This window comes from Dendrobates tinctorius, unplaced genomic scaffold (genome assembly GCF_039654945.1).
Source record: "Dendrobates tinctorius isolate UK_male_01 unplaced genomic scaffold, ASM3965494v1 ptg000069l, whole genome shotgun sequence".
NCBI classification, from domain to species: domain Eukaryota; kingdom Metazoa; phylum Chordata; class Amphibia; order Anura; family Dendrobatidae; genus Dendrobates; species Dendrobates tinctorius.
Genome location: NW_027361737.1, coordinates 2660713 through 2676767, shown reverse-complemented (window position 1 = coordinate 2676767; position 16055 = coordinate 2660713).

The window sequence follows — 16055 nt, the reverse complement described above, 5'->3', positions numbered from 1 at the left end:
AGCCACCATGCTGCCCTATTATTACATAATTATTAGATATGAATATTTCCCATTTTCTTACAAAATATAGTCTCACGTATTTTATATAAGATGCTTGCAACCAAGCTGAATAGCGTAACAGGTTTTTTTTTAACCACACAAGGGCTATAAGCAGGTATGGACTGGGACTGAAATTCAGCCCTGGAATTTGAAATCACACAGGCCCATGCTGTCACTATCCCCAAGAACCAGATAGGATATAATACTAATATTACCCTGGATGGAGGAAAACAAGATTTACTAGAAGACAAATATTTCTAATGATACCAGTGGCATGCTGGGGTAAGTGACGTAGACAGTGACTTTGTGCTTCATCACAACTCTTAACAGTATGGGTGTCTTGAGAACACTGATTCTGTTAACAACATAGCAGACAAGGCAGTCCATGACCAGACAGGCCCTTCTGGCATTTGCTAGAATTGCCAGATGGGCAGTCCAGCTCTGGCTATAAGTAAACTTAAGAGAGGTGCAGAAAACCCATTTTGGCATCATCTCCATATTGTTTTACTTTCCTTCAGGTAATTTCTTTGTTCCTCAATTCTATATGATGATTGAAACATATTGTTTCCTTTTGCAAATGTCGACCACTACCTTACCCAAACTTGCTCTAAAAACAATACAAGATAAAAAAAAACAATTTATGAAACACATTTATAAATTTCCATATGAATAAAAATCTCTGAGATGAGGATGTGATTACCATGTAACTAGTAATCCTATTAGAGAACAAATAATGTATCTTTTGTATTCATACAACGGCTGATCACCTGATACAAAGGATTACATTCAACTTCATAGTAATTATGCCACATGTATTCATTTTTTTGGACTGAGAATTTTCAGCTACTTCACATTATCAGCTACATTTTTTCCTAATTAACATTGAATAAGGGACCCGGCAGGATTTACGAGCCCTTAAAGAAGAGAATAAATTGCACTTACAATTACGAGTGAAGATTAAGAAGACTGAAATAATACATCTGTATAAAGTCACTTTGCTATTGTTTAGGTTGTTTAAAAACTTTTTTATGCATGGGTCAAAATATCCTATGAGATCTGCAGGTTCAGAGGTTATCCTTTATGTGTTACAAGGCGGCTTCAATGTGAGATTTAAAGGAGAAACATCACAGAGACAAAAGTCAGTGTTATCCTTCACTTCAATGCCTTAAACAATTGTCGATTCTGGAAACAAAATCTTTTTGAAGGGTTTAACAAGAATCAAATTATGATGTCTTAAATGGGTTTTTACATTAGAGACCACCATTGGAGCATGATGTCTCCTTACAGAAGGTTCAAGAGATATCTGAAGAGGTAGCAAAGAATGTGAAGCCTGAGAAATTCAAATAGCAAATGGATATTTGAAGATGAATTGTCAGATGGTTTGAATGGGAAGATCGATGTGAGATGCCAGAGTTTACGTCTTAAAAAGAGCTCTCTTATAATCAGATGTATTGGAAATTAATCACAAGGAGCGCATGAAGCACAGCATATAAAAATGCAGTTGGCTTATAATATATCATACGTATTATATTTTGAAATATTGGGTCAAAGTTTTGCCAATGGAAAATAACTTACAGATTACAACATACAACCCAGTGATACTTTTCTGAAGCATTCGTTACAAGCTAACATGTAATCAAAGGGACTTGTGAAACAAAAATCCTAAAATTGCTTGTCATTAAACTAAGGAGATTACATAGCTATACATTAGAAACGCCTAACAGGTAGACATGAAAGAGGGTCTCAATTATCCCTTTAGTGTTTTGTGAAATCAGTGGAATGATAAGGTTAATTCTCGTATTGTGGAGAACGTTGAAACCGATATTAATCACAATGGGAAAAGGGGATACTTAACAGATAAAAGCTTCCCTCCATTTCCAGTGGAAAAAATAAACATTAAATATAAAGCTTAGGTCCAGTTCGCTCCAACGTTGTTTTAATGCTCAGCTTTACCATGTATTTAATCTATCCACAATGACAATAATACAAAAACAGGAACACAAAACATACATTTTTTTTAAATAGTTTGAATATTCTATCAAGTGTCAAAATGGGCCTTAGTGGGAGCTGACAAAACAGTAAGGTTGCTTTACCTGGAATTGCAGTATGGACTGTGCATATATAATCCAATATAGTACATGCAGAGTATATATAGTATGTGAACAGTATATATATTATGTGCACAGTTTATACTGTATATAGTATGCATAGTATATATAGTGTATAGTTTGTGCACAGTATATATATTATGTGTACAGTATTTATAGTATGTATAGCATATACACCTCCTTAGTGTGAATAGTTGCTAGCTGCAATAATTGCACATAATGAGCAGAGGGAAAGCCGACGGCAGGGGCTGATGTTAGTATTCTGGGAAGAGGCAATATTCATAAAGGTTCCCTGGCTATTAATATCAGCTCACAGCTGTATACTTAGTTGTTCCCGGTTATTAAAATGGGGGGCCCCCCCAAAAAAATTACGTAGGGTTCCCATATGTTTAATAACTAGCGAAGGCTAGGCAGACAGCTGCAGGCTGACATTAATAGCCTAAGAAGGGGCCATGGATATTGGCCCCTATCAGACTAAAAACTTCAGCTCTCAGCCACCCCATCCATATGATGCACCGAATCTGGCACTTAGCCTTGCTCTTGCCACTTGTCCTGGTGCGGTGGCAAGTAGGGTGAAAGTTGGGGGGTTGATATCACATTTGTATTGTCAGGTGACATCAAGCTCAGAGGTTACAATTGGAGAGGCATCTATAAGATTACTAACCCCATAGTCATACTGTATAAAAAAACACACACCCAGATTAAAGGTCTTTAATTGAAAGAATGGCACAGATTCCTTTAATCAACCTACAGTGGGTATGGAAAGTATTCAGACCTCTTTAAATTTTTTACTCTTTGTTTCATTGCAACCATTTGATAAATTCAAAAAAAGTTCATTTTTTTCTCATTAATGTACACTCTGCACCCCATCTTGAGTGAAAGAAACTAGAAATGCAGAAATTTTTGCAAATTTATTAAAAAACAAAAACTGAAATATCACATGGTCATAAGTATTCAGACCCTTTGCTCAGAAACTCATATTTAATTCACATGCTGTCCAATTCCCTGCGATCCTACTTGAGAAGGTTCTACTATTAAATTAAACTGATAGGACTTGATTTGTAAAGGCACACACTTGTGTTATGAATGGGTCACCGAGGAGGAAGGCAGGAACAGTTTAAGCCACCAGAAAACCAGAGAGGTTGGTAACTAAGCGGATTGCAGACCCCTGATCCTATCAACACAACTAGCAGTAGCTGTGGAGCGTTCCTACAATGCCCTAGATGCCTCGGCACAGCCGGAGAACTAACTAAGCCTAAAGCCAGAAAGGTGAAATCTAAACTGCCCTGGAGCAGATCCCCAAAGTATTAGACAGCCCCCAAAAATGAGACACAATGAGACACAAACACAGGCAGAGAACAGACTGAGCAAACAATGGGGCCCAAGCTGTCTAGACAGGACAGGACAGAAAAGATACTGTCTGCAATAACGCAGAAAACCCTAAAAAAATCCAACACATCTGATATACAAAAAACCTGAGGCCACACAACCTCACCCCTGCTAGACCAGCACTCTGGTATGAACTGGAAGCAAAGCAAAAGATACTAACATAACATGGGACTGAACAAACTGACACAAGCTGTAACATATGAGCTGGGCCCAGTGATGCCCCCAACAAGGAGTATGCTGAACCCTAGCAACAAAGCAGAAAGCAAAAAAAAAGGCACAACCAGATTAAATGCAAAGGATTAGCAAAATAATCACTTAACTGAACCATGCAGATCAGGCAGGAGTCAAAAGAACTCCAAATGCACACAGAGGAAATCACCAGCAACCACCAAGGGAAGCCTGCTCAATAGAGTTGAGCGAAACGGGTCGAAAAAATTCAAAAGTCGCCGACTTTTGGCAAAGTCGGGTTTCATGAAACGAAACCCGACCCTAGGATGAGGTCGGCCACGAGGTCGGCGACTTACGCGCCAAAGTCGCGTTTCAAAAGTTTGTTTTGCGCTCTTTTTCAGCCAATCAGGATCCACGGACACTGTGGGCAACGTGATGACATAGGCACGGGTCACCACCATCTTTCAGAAGGGCATGAAAGTGATTGGCTTGCTTTGGTGGGCGTCACAGGGGGTATAAAAGGGCGTGCACGCTGACCGCCATCTTACTTCTGCCGATCTTAGTATAGGGAGAGGTTGCTGCTGATTCTGTAGGGAGAGCGTTAGGCAGGGAAGAAGACAAAAAAACTGCTTCTGCTGCTAGCGATTTGGCCTGCACAACACACAAGTCACTGTGTGTGCAGTGCAAGGGGAGGCTATATTGTGGTGTATCAGTGGTGTTGGTTGTTGGGCTGCCTATTAAGGCTTCCTGACACGCTGGCATTGCTGTTTACCCACTGCTCCGCAAACTGCTTTTTTAAAAGCAATCCAATCTCCCTTATCCTCTCGTCACTTTGGTCACAGGCAGCTGTGCCATCGAGCGTGTCACATAGCGCTCAGATATCAGTGGGCCGCACACAATCCACAAGTGTCCAGTGTCCAAAAGTGTACGCAGAGATTCAAAATCTCCATTATCCTCTCGTCACTTTGGTCACAGGCAGCTGTGCCATCGAGCGTGTCACATAGCGCTCAGATATCAGTGGGCCGCACACAATCCACAAGTGTCCAGTGTCCAAAAGTGTACACAGAGATTCAAAATCTCCATTATCCTCTCGTCACTTTGGTCACAGGCAGCTGTGCCATCGAGCGTGTCACATAGCGCTCAGATATCAGTGGGCCGCACACAATCCACAAGTGTCCAGTGTCCAAAAGTGTACGCAGAGATTCAAAATCTCCATTATCCTCTCGTCACTTTGGTCACAGGCAGCTGTGCCATCGAGCGTGTCACATAGCGCTCAGATATCAGTGGGCGGCACACAATCCACAAGTGTCCACTGTCCACAAGTGTACGCAGAGATTCAAAATCTCCATTATCCTCTCGTCACTTTGGTCACAGGCAGCTGTGCCATCGAGCGTGTCACATAGCGCTCAGATATCAGTGGGCCGCACACAATCCACAAGTGTCCAGTGTCCAAAAGTGTACACAGAGATTCAAAATCTCCATTATCCTCTTGTCACTTTGGTCACAGGCAGCTGTGCCATCGAGCGTGTCACATAGCGCTCAGATATCAGTGGGCCGCACACAATCCACAAGTGTCCACTGTCCACAAGTGTACGCAGAGATTCAAAATCTCCATTATCCTCTCATCACTTTGGTCACAGGCAGCTGTGCCATTGAGCGTGTCACATAGCGCTCAGATATCAGTGGGCCGCACACAATCCACAAGTGTCCACTGTCCACAAGTGTACGCAGAGATTCAAAATCTCCATTATCCTCTCGTCACTTTGGTCACAGGCAGCTGTGCCATCGAGCGTGTCACATAGCGCTCAGATATCAGTGGGCCGCACACAATCCACAAGTGTCCAGTGTCCAAAAGTGTACGCAGAGATTCAAAATCTTCATTATCCTCTCGTCACTTTGGTCACAGGCAGCTGTGCCATCGAGCGTGTCACATAGCGCTCAGATATCAGTGGGCCGCACACAATCCACAAGTGTCCAGTGTCCAAAAGTGTACGCAGAGATTCAAAATCTCCATTATCCTCTCGTCACTTTGGTCACAGGCAGCTGTGCCATCGAGCGTGTCACATAGCGCTCAGATATCAGTGGGCCGCACACAATCCACAAGTGTCCAGTGTCCAAAATTGTACGCAGAGATTCAAAATCTCCATTATCCTCTCGTCGCTTTGGTCACAGGCAGCTGTGCCATCGAGCGTGTCACATAGCGCTCAGATATCAGTGGGCCGCACACAATCCACAAGTGTCCAGTGTCCAAAAGTGTACGCAGAGATTCAAAATCTCCATTATCCTCTCGTCACTTTGGTCACAGGCAGCTGTGCCATCGAGCGTGTCACATAGCGCTCAGATATCAGTGGGCCGCACACAATCCACAAGTGTCCACTGTCCACAAGTGTACGCAGAGATTCAAAATCTCCATTATCCTCTCGTCACTTTGGTCACAGGCAGCTGTGCCATCGAGCGTGTCACATAGCGCTCAGATATCAGTGGGCCGCACACAATCCACAAGTGTCCACTGTCCACAAGTGTACGCAGAGATTCAAAATCTCCATTATCCTCTCGTCACTTTGGTCACAGGCAGCTGTGCCATCAAGCGTGTCACATAGCGCTCAGATATCAGTGGGCCGCACACAATCCACAAGTGTCCACTGTCCACAAGTGTACGCAAAGATTCAAAATCTCCATTATCCTCTCTTCACTTTGGTCACAGGCAGCTGTGCAATCGAGCGTGTCACATAGCGCTCAGATATCAGTGGGCCGCACACAATCCACAAGTGTCCAGTGTCCAAAAGTGTACGCAGAGATTCAAAATCTCCATTATCCTCTCGTCACTTTGGTCACAGGCAGCTGTGCCATCGAGCGTGTCACATAGCGCTCAGATATCAGTGGGCCGCACACAATCCACAAGTGTCCAGTGTCCAAAAGTGTAAGCAGAGATTCAAAATCTCCATTATCCTCTCGTCACTTTGGTCACAGGCAGCTGTGCCATCGAGCGTGTCACATAGCGCTCAGATATCAGTGGGCCGCACACAATCCACAAGTGTCCACTGTCCACAAGTGTACGCAGAGATTCAAAATCTCCATTATCCTCTCGTCACTTTGGTCACAGGCAGCTGTGCCATCGAGCGTGTCACATAGCGCTCAGATATCAGTGGGCCGCACACAATCCACAAGTGTCCAGTGTCCAAAAGTGTACGCAGAGATTCAAAATCTCCATTATCCTCTCGTCACTTTGGTCACAGGCAGCTGTGCAATCGAGCGTGTCACATAGCACTCAGATATCAGTGGGCCGCACACAATCCACAAGTGTCCAGTGTCCAAAAGTGTACGCAGAGATTCAAAATCTCCATTATCCTCTCGTCACTTTGGTCACAGGCAGCTGTGCCATCGAGCGTGTCACATAGCGCTCAGATATCAGTGGGCCGCACACAATCCACAAGTGTCCAGTGTCCAAAAGTGTACGCAGAGATTCAAAATCTCCATTATCCTCTCGTCACTTTGGTCACAGGCAGCTGTGCCATCGAGCGTGTCACATAGCGCTCAGATATCAGTGGGCCGCACACAATCCACAAGTGTCCAGTGTCCAAAAGTGTACGCAGAGATTCAAAATCTCCATTATCCTCTCGTCACTTTGGTCACAGGCAGCTGTGCCATCGAGCGTGTCACATAGCGCTCAGATATCAGTGGGCCGCACACAATCCACAAGTGTCCAGTGTCCAAAAGTGTACGCAGAGATTCAAAATCTCCATTATCCTCTCGTCACTTTGGTCACAGGCAGCTGTGCCATCGAGCGTGTCACATAGCGCTCAGATATCAGTGGGCCGCACACAATCCACAAGTGTCCACTGTCCACAAGTGTACGCAGAGATTCAAAATCTCCATTATCCTCTCGTCACTTTGGTCACAGGCAGCTGTGCCATCGAGCGTGTCACATAGCGCTCAGATATCAGTGGGCCGCACACAATCCACAAGTGTCCAGTGTCCAAAAGTGTACGCAGAGATTCAAAATCTCCATTATCCTCTCGTCACTTTGGTCACAGGCAGCTGTGCCATCGAGCGTGTCACATAGCGCTCAGATATCAGTGGGCCGCACACAATCCACAAGTGTCCAGTGTCCAAAAGTGTACGCAGAGATTCAAAATCTCCATTATCCTCTCGTCACTTTGATCACAGGCAGCTGTGCCATCGAGCGTGTCACATAGCGCTCAGATATCAGTGGGCCGCACACAATCCACAAGTGTCCAGTGTCCAAAAGTGTACGCAGAGATTCAAAATCTCCATTATCCTCTCGTCACTTTGGTCACAGGCAGCTGTGCCATCGAGCGTGTCACATAGCGCTCAGATATCAGTGGGCCGCACACAATCCACAAGTGTCCAGTGTCCAAAAGTGTACGCAGAGATTCAAAATCTCCATTATCCTCTCGTCACTTTGGTCACAGGCAGCTGTGCCATCGAGCGTGTCACATAGCGCTCAGATATCAGTGGGCCGCACACAGTCCACAAGTGTCCAGTGTCCAAAAGTGTACGCAGAGATTCAAAATCTCCATTATCCTCTCGTCACTTTGGTCACAGGCAGCTGTGCCATCGAGCGTGTCACATAGCGCTCAGATATCAGTGGGCCGCACACAATCCACAAGTGTCCACTGTCCACAAGTGTACGCAGAGATTCAAAATCTCCATTATCCTCTCGTCACTTTGGTCACAGGCAGCTGTGCCATCGAGCGTGTCACATAGCGCTCAGATATCAGTGGGCCGCACACAATCCACAAGTGTCCACTGTCCACAAGTGTACGCAGAGATTCAAAATCTCCATTATCCTCTCGTCACTTTGGTCACAGGCAGCTGTGCCATCGAGCGTGTCACATAGCGCTCAGATATCAGTGGGCCGCACACAATCCACAAGTGTCCACTGTCCACAAGTGTGTGCAGAAATTCTAAAACTCCCCTGTCCTATAGACACCTTGTACCTTGTTTTACATTACTATATAGTTTGTTGGATTTTGTCTACATTTCTACCAAAAATGAGGAAGGCTGGTGGAAGAGGCCGTGGAATTGGGCGGGGGTTGGCAGCTAGTAATGATGGTGTTGGTGGTGGATCTGATGGTAGTGGCAAGAGCAAAATAGGACCGAATGCAGGAGGTGCTGACCCTGCGTCATCGTCTGGCTACATAAGGACTCGAACGCTTAGTTTTCTAGGAGTTGGCAAACCGCTTTTAAAGGCAGAGCATCAGGAAAAAGTTTTGTCTTACATTGCTGACTCAGCCTCCAGCTCTATCGCCTCCTCTTCTTCAGTTGTAAAAAGTAAAAGCACTGAGTCGTCATTGGAGGCTCATGTTCATGAACCACACCTTTCCTTGTGTCCTTCACCCCAACCAAGATTGAAGGATGATGCAGGCCATACTACTGATTACTCCATGGAGCTGTTTTCACATACCATGCCTGGATTATCAAGTCAAATGGTGAATTACCCAGGCCAAGATGAATCTGACATGGAGTGCACTGATGCACAGCCACTGATGGATGATTCTGCTGGTACATTCACTCAGAGCACTACATTGTCCTCGCAGTGTACAGAGCCAGATTTTGACCCTGATGAGACTCAGGTGCCCCTTCCCGCACACTATACCACCATACACGGTGACACAGAGAAAGGTGCACATGACATAGAAGAGGAGGTGATGGATGACCCAGTTGTTGACCCAGATTGGCATCCATTGGGGGAAGAGGGTGCTGCTTCCAGTAGCTCAGATGAGGAGCATCCACAGCAGACATCGACATCGCAACAGCTGTTATCTGGCAGGCCTGGAGCACTCCAAAGACAGGTTCCAAACATCAAAAGAGTTGCTGGACAGCTTGTCCAGAGGGTCAAAAGATCACAGCGTGCTAGGCCGCAAAATGTCTGCCAAAGTAGGAAGAGTGCAGTGTGGCAGTTTTTTGAACAAAATCCTCATGATCAGGCCAAGGTTATCTGTAAGAAGTGCGCAAAGACCTTTAGCCGAGGGAAAAATCTGAAAAATTTGAATACCAGTTGCATGCTTAGACATTTAACCAGCATGCACTTGCAAGCGTGGACACAACACCAAACCTCAAGTGCCACATGTGCAACTGATCACAACGAAGGTAGTCAGCAACGCTACATTGTTTCCCCCACTGTAAGCCCACCGGTTAGCACAGCAGCAAATGTTGAGGTGTCGTTGCAAGGCCACAGCAGTCAGGGAATCCCACTGTTATATCAACGAAAGACTGATTCTAGGCCATCAGAAAGAACAACAACTCCATCACCATCATCAACCCTCTCTCAGTCCGCCCTGTCCACCGCTACTTCCACCATATGCAGCTCTCAAGTCCAGCTCACCCTCCCAGACACTATGAGTAGGTCAAGAAAGTACTCAGTCTCTCATCCGCGTACACTGGGTTTGAACGCCCACATTGCCAAACTAATCTCGTTTGAGATGATGCCCTTTCGGTTGGTGGAAAGCACAGCTTTCCGCGAACTCATGGCCTATGCAGTACCACGCTGTGACCTACCCAGTCGCCACTTCTTCTCTCGCAAAGCCATCCCAGCCCTCCACCATCATGTGAAAGACCGCATTGTCCATGCACTCAAGCAGTCAGTGAGCGGAAAGGTGCACCTCACAACTGATGCATGGTCCAGTCGGCATGGCCAGGGCCGTTACGTGTCCATCACTGCGCACTGGGTTAATGTGGTGGATGCAGGGTCCACAGGGGACAGCGGTGGTGGGACAGTGCTGCCTAGCCCACGGTATAGGAAACAGTTGGCTGTAGGCGTTCGACCCTCCTCCTCCTCCTCCTCCTCCAGAAGCGACAGCTCGTCCACAGAGCGCAGTCGTACGAGCACTCCATCTGCAGCTGCCACTGTTGCACACGATGTGTCCCCCTATCGAGCAGCTAGTGGAAAGCGTCAGCAGGCTGTGTTGCAGATGATGTGTTTGGGCGACAGACACACCGCCGAGGTGCTGGCCGAGTACTTGAAGCGACAAACTGAGTCATGGCTGGGCAGTGTACATCTTGAGGCAGGCAAGGTAGTTAGTGATAACGGCCGTAATTTTGTGGCAGCCATAGCCCTTTCAAAACTCAGCCACATACCTTGCTTGGCTCACACCTTGAACCTGGTGGTGCAGTGCTTCCTCAAAAATTATCCGGAGTTAACAGCCCTGCTCCAGAAGGTGCGAAGACTGTGCGCGCACATCCGCCGGTTGCCTGTACACTCCGTTCGTATGCAGAAGCTGCAGCGATTGCTCCACCTTCCCAACCACCGCCTCATTATCGACATTGCAACAAGGTGGAACTCCACCCTGCACATGGTGGAGCGGCTGTGCGAGCAGAGGCAGGCCATAATGCATTTGTGGGAGGATACACGGCCAGGCACTTTGAGAGCAGACATGGAGTTGACAGGCGTGCAGTGGTCGAAGCTGAAAGACCTTTGTAAAGTCCTTCAGTGTTTTGAGGAATGCACACGGCTGGTAAGCGCAGACGACGCCATCCTAAGCATGAGCATCCCACTTATGCGTCTGCTCATGCAAACTTTGACGCACCTTAAGGAGCAGGCGTCTGCAGCCAATGTTGATGAGGAGGAAGAGGAGGAGGGAATCCTTGATGACATTCAGCCATTGTCTGCTCAGGGACCGCTCCTGGACGAGGTGGAGGAAGAAGAGGAGGAGGAGGATGATGGGGATGATTACTTAGGGGAGGAGGATGCATCTCGTGGGGCAAGTGAAAATGTTGGCGTGGCAAGGTCTGGTACAGGGTTTGTGCGTGACTGGAGGGATGTGGATTTGCCAGAAAGTGCTCCTCCACCCAGCACTCGCAGTGCATCATTGACACCGGGAACATTGGCCCACATGTCAGATTATGCCTTGCGGATCCTAAAAAGGGACCCCCGCATTGCCAAAATGATGAACGATGACGACTACTGGTTGGCCAGCATCCTGGATCCACGCTATAAAGGCAAATTACAAAACATCATGCCACAGGAGAACCTTGACCTAATATTGGCTAATAAACAAGCAACTCTGGTAAATCGGTTGCTTGAGGCATTCCCAGCACACAGCAGCGGTGATGGTTCTCACACGAGCCGTACGGGCCGGGGGCAGCTTGGCAGAGGTGTTCGTGGTGCACACAGCAGAAGTGGCGTTGGAGACAGGGGTTTCATGACAATGTTGTGGACTGATTTTTCAAATACCGCTCACACAACTGGTAATACTGCATCGATGGAAAGTGACAGGAGACAGCAGTTGTCAACTATGGTTACAAACTACTTTTCCTCCCATATCGATGTTCTCCCACACAGGTCATTCCCCTTTGACTATTGGGCCGCTAAACTGGACACCTGGCCTGAATTGGCACAATATGCCTTACAGGAGCTCGCTTGCCCAGCTGCAAGTGTGCTATCGGAAAGAGTCTTCAGTGCAGCTGGATCAATCCTGACAGAAAAAAGGACCCGTCTGTCAACCCAAAATGTGGATGATCTAACCTTCATTAAAATGAACCACGCATGGGTTTCCAAGGATTTTGTCCCACCTTCCCCTGATGACACATAGGGTGACAGAAAAATGGCTTGCTTTGGTCCACCTCTTCCTGGTACTTCACCTATTTCGCCTTTTGCATCAGCTGAATGTCCAACATCAACATATGCAACTTTCTAAAACTCCCTAACTGTGCTGCCTCCACCCCCATGGCCGGGGTCACCACCTAGCGCACGACACCGTGCGAGTGCCGTTGCCCTGGACAGGTGGGTAGGCCGACTCTTGGGCGCGGGCACTGGCACAGGGTCCCTCATAGTGCAATCAAGTGTCTCTGACGGTGGTGGTGCACACCCGCCGTCAGACACACCGCTGTACTATGAGGGGCCCAGTGCCAGTACCGACGCCCACGAGTGGGCCCCCCTTGCTTGGCCAGGGCCCCAGCATTTGCAATCTTTACCTCTCCCTGCTCCTCCGCTGTGTAATCTGGGCCGTCAAATCCATACTGTGCCTGACACCGTCTGAGCCTGCCTCCTGAGACATATATTTTGAATGTGTACGCTATCCATACATGTTATCCAGGGATACGGTACCCTTTCTAACCTTTGTGCAATCACGTGCAATCCATACTGGGCCTAACACCGTCTGAGCCTGCCTCATGCTGTATAGACATATATTTTGAATGTGTACGCTACCATACATGTTATCCGGGGATACGGTACCCCTTCTAACCTTTGTGCAATGACGTGCAATCCATACTGGGCCTAACACCGTCTGAGCCTGCCTCATGCTGTACAGACATATATTTTGAATGTGTACGCTATCCATACATGTTATCCGGGGATACGGTACCCTTTCTAACCTTTGTGCAATGACGTGCAATCCATACTGGGCCTAACACCGTCTGAGCCTGCCTCATGCTGTATAGACATATATTTTGAATGTGTACGCTATCCATACATGTTATCCGGGGATACGGTACCCCTTCTAACCTTTGTGCAATGACGTGCAATCCATACTGGGCCTAACACCGTCTGAGCCTGCCTCATGCTGTATAGACATATATTTTGAATGTGTACGCTATCCATACATGTTATCCGGGGATACGGTACCCCTTCTAACCTTTGTGCAATGACGTGCAATCCATACTGGGCCTAACACCGTCTGAGCCTGCCTCATGCTGTATAGACATATATTTTGAATGTGTACGCTATCCATACATGTTATCCGGGGATACGGTACCCCTTCTAACCTTTGTGCAATGACGTGCAATCCATACTGGGCCTAACACCGTCTGAGCCTGCCTCATGCTGTATAGACATATATTTTGAATGTGTACGCTATCCATACATGTTATCCGGGGATACGGTACCCTTTCTAACCTTTGTGCAATGACGTGCAATCCATACTGGGCCTAACACCGTCTGAGCCTGCCTCATGCTGTATAGACATATATTTTGAATGTGTACGCTATCCATACATGTTATCCGGGGATACGGTACCCCTTCTAACCTTTGTGCAATGACGTGCAATCCATACTGGGCCTAACACCGTCTGAGCCTGCCTCATGCTGTATAGACATATATTTTGAATGTGTACGCTATCCATACATGTTATCCGGGGATACGGTACCCCTTCTAACCTTTGTGCAATCACGTGCAATCCATACTGGGCCTAACACCGTCTGAGCCTGCCTCATGCTGTATAGACATATATTTTGAATGTGTACGCTATCCATACATGTTATCCGGGGATACGGTACCCCTTCTAACCTTTGTGCAATGACGTGCAATCCATACTGGGCCTAACACCGTCTGAGCCTGCCTCATGCTGTATATACATATATTTTGAATGTGTACGCTATCCATACATGTTATCCGGGGATACGGTACCCCTTCTAACCTTTGTGCAATGACGTGCAATCCATACTGGGCCTAACACCGTCTGAGCCTGCCTCATGCTGTATAGACATATATTTTGAATGTGTACGCTATCCATACATGTTATCCGGGGATACGGTACCCCTTCTAACCTTTGTGCAATGACGTGCAATCCATACTGGGCCTAACACCGTCTGAGCCTGCCTCATGCTGTATAGACATATATTTTGAATGTGTACGCTATCCATACATGTTATCCAGGGATACGGTACCCTTTCTAACCTTTGTGCAATCACGTGCAATCCATACTGGGCGTGAGAACGGCTGGCGAGCTGTTAAGCAAGCTACAGCACCTGTCCAGACAAGTACAGGGAGACTTATTTGATTGTTTTCTATGTTGGGACTGCAATTTTTGGGGAGCACTATACTCTGGAGAATGATAGATGGGGCCCACCATACACTGGAACATTCCAAAGGTGGACATCAGACACTGGAGCAGCATTTACAGGGCCCATTATACACTAGAGCATTAGAAATGGCCCATTATGTTTGGAGCATTATTTGGGCCCATAAGACAGTGGAGCTTCATCCATGGGGACCAACATATACTGTAGCATTATGTGGAGCTCATCATATACTGTTTCAAACATTATATGGGACCAATGATTTTGTATGGAGAAATAGATGGGCCTCGTCATGAGATGTAAAAAGTGAGGTATTTTTCATTGTACTATACCGCTATTTCTCTGCCGTATCGGAGCATGATGAGTTGTGGTATGTGTTAAAGGGGCGCTCTTTCGCCCAGGGCACATGAAAACCTGCAGCCAGCCCTCCCCCCCCACAAATTTAGCCAAATAACCCCCATTTTTCAGTGCGTAACTTGTATTATGAAGTTAATTAAGGTTGACAAGCTTAAGTAAGAAGAATTGATGCTTTTGGCATTCAAATGGGCACTGTAGGTGTGTTTCCTGTCCTCCGCTCACTGCCGACTTTTATTCCCCATTGACTTACATTGGGTTTCGTGTTTCGGGACGACCCCGACTTTTCCCTATAATCGGACGATCTTGCTCGACCCGACTTTTGGAAAAGTCGGGTTTCACGAAACGAAACGCGACCCTAAAAAACCAAAAGTCGCTCAACTCTACTGCTCAATTATATGCTCCCAGACAGTAATCCCAGATTCCCAATTATCGCCAGGTGGCAAACTTCCATCAACCTGGCCAGCTCCACTACTCCCAGTAATGATCAGAGGGAGCTCCGGCTCAGAAGTCCGAGCAAGGGAATTCACAACACATCTGTCTATATAAGACTTCACAGCTCACATTGCATGTCAGACCAAATGAGAATCATAACATCAATGGAACTGGCCAAGGAGCTCAGAGACAGAATTGTGGCAAGGCACAGATCTGGACAAGGTTACAAAAGAATTTCTGCAGTACTCAAGGTTTCTAAGAGCACAGTGGCCTCCATAATCCTTAAAAGGAAGAAGTTTGGGACCATCAGAAGTCTTCCTAGACCTGGCCGTCCAGCAAAACTGTGCAATCATGGGAGAAGAGCCTTGGTAAGAGAGGTAAAGAAGAACCCCAAGATCATTGTGGCTGAGCCCAACAGATGCAGTATGGAGATGGGAGAAGGTTTCACAACGTCAACTATCACTGCAGCCCTCCACCTTTATGGCAGAGTGGTCTGATGGAAACCTCTCCTCAGAGCAAGACATATGAAAGCCTGCATAGAGCTTCTAAAAAGCACATGAAGGACTCCCAGACTATAATAAATAAGATTCTCTGATCTGATGAGAGGAAGATAGAACTTTTTGGTGATACTTCTAAGCGGTATGTGTGGAGAAAACAAGGCACTGTTCATCACTTGCCCATTACAATCCCAACAGTGAAAAATGGTGGTTGCAGCATTATGCTATGGGGGTGTTTTTCAGCTACAGGGACAGGACAACTGGTTGCAATTGAAGGAAACATTAATGGGGCCAAGTACAGAGA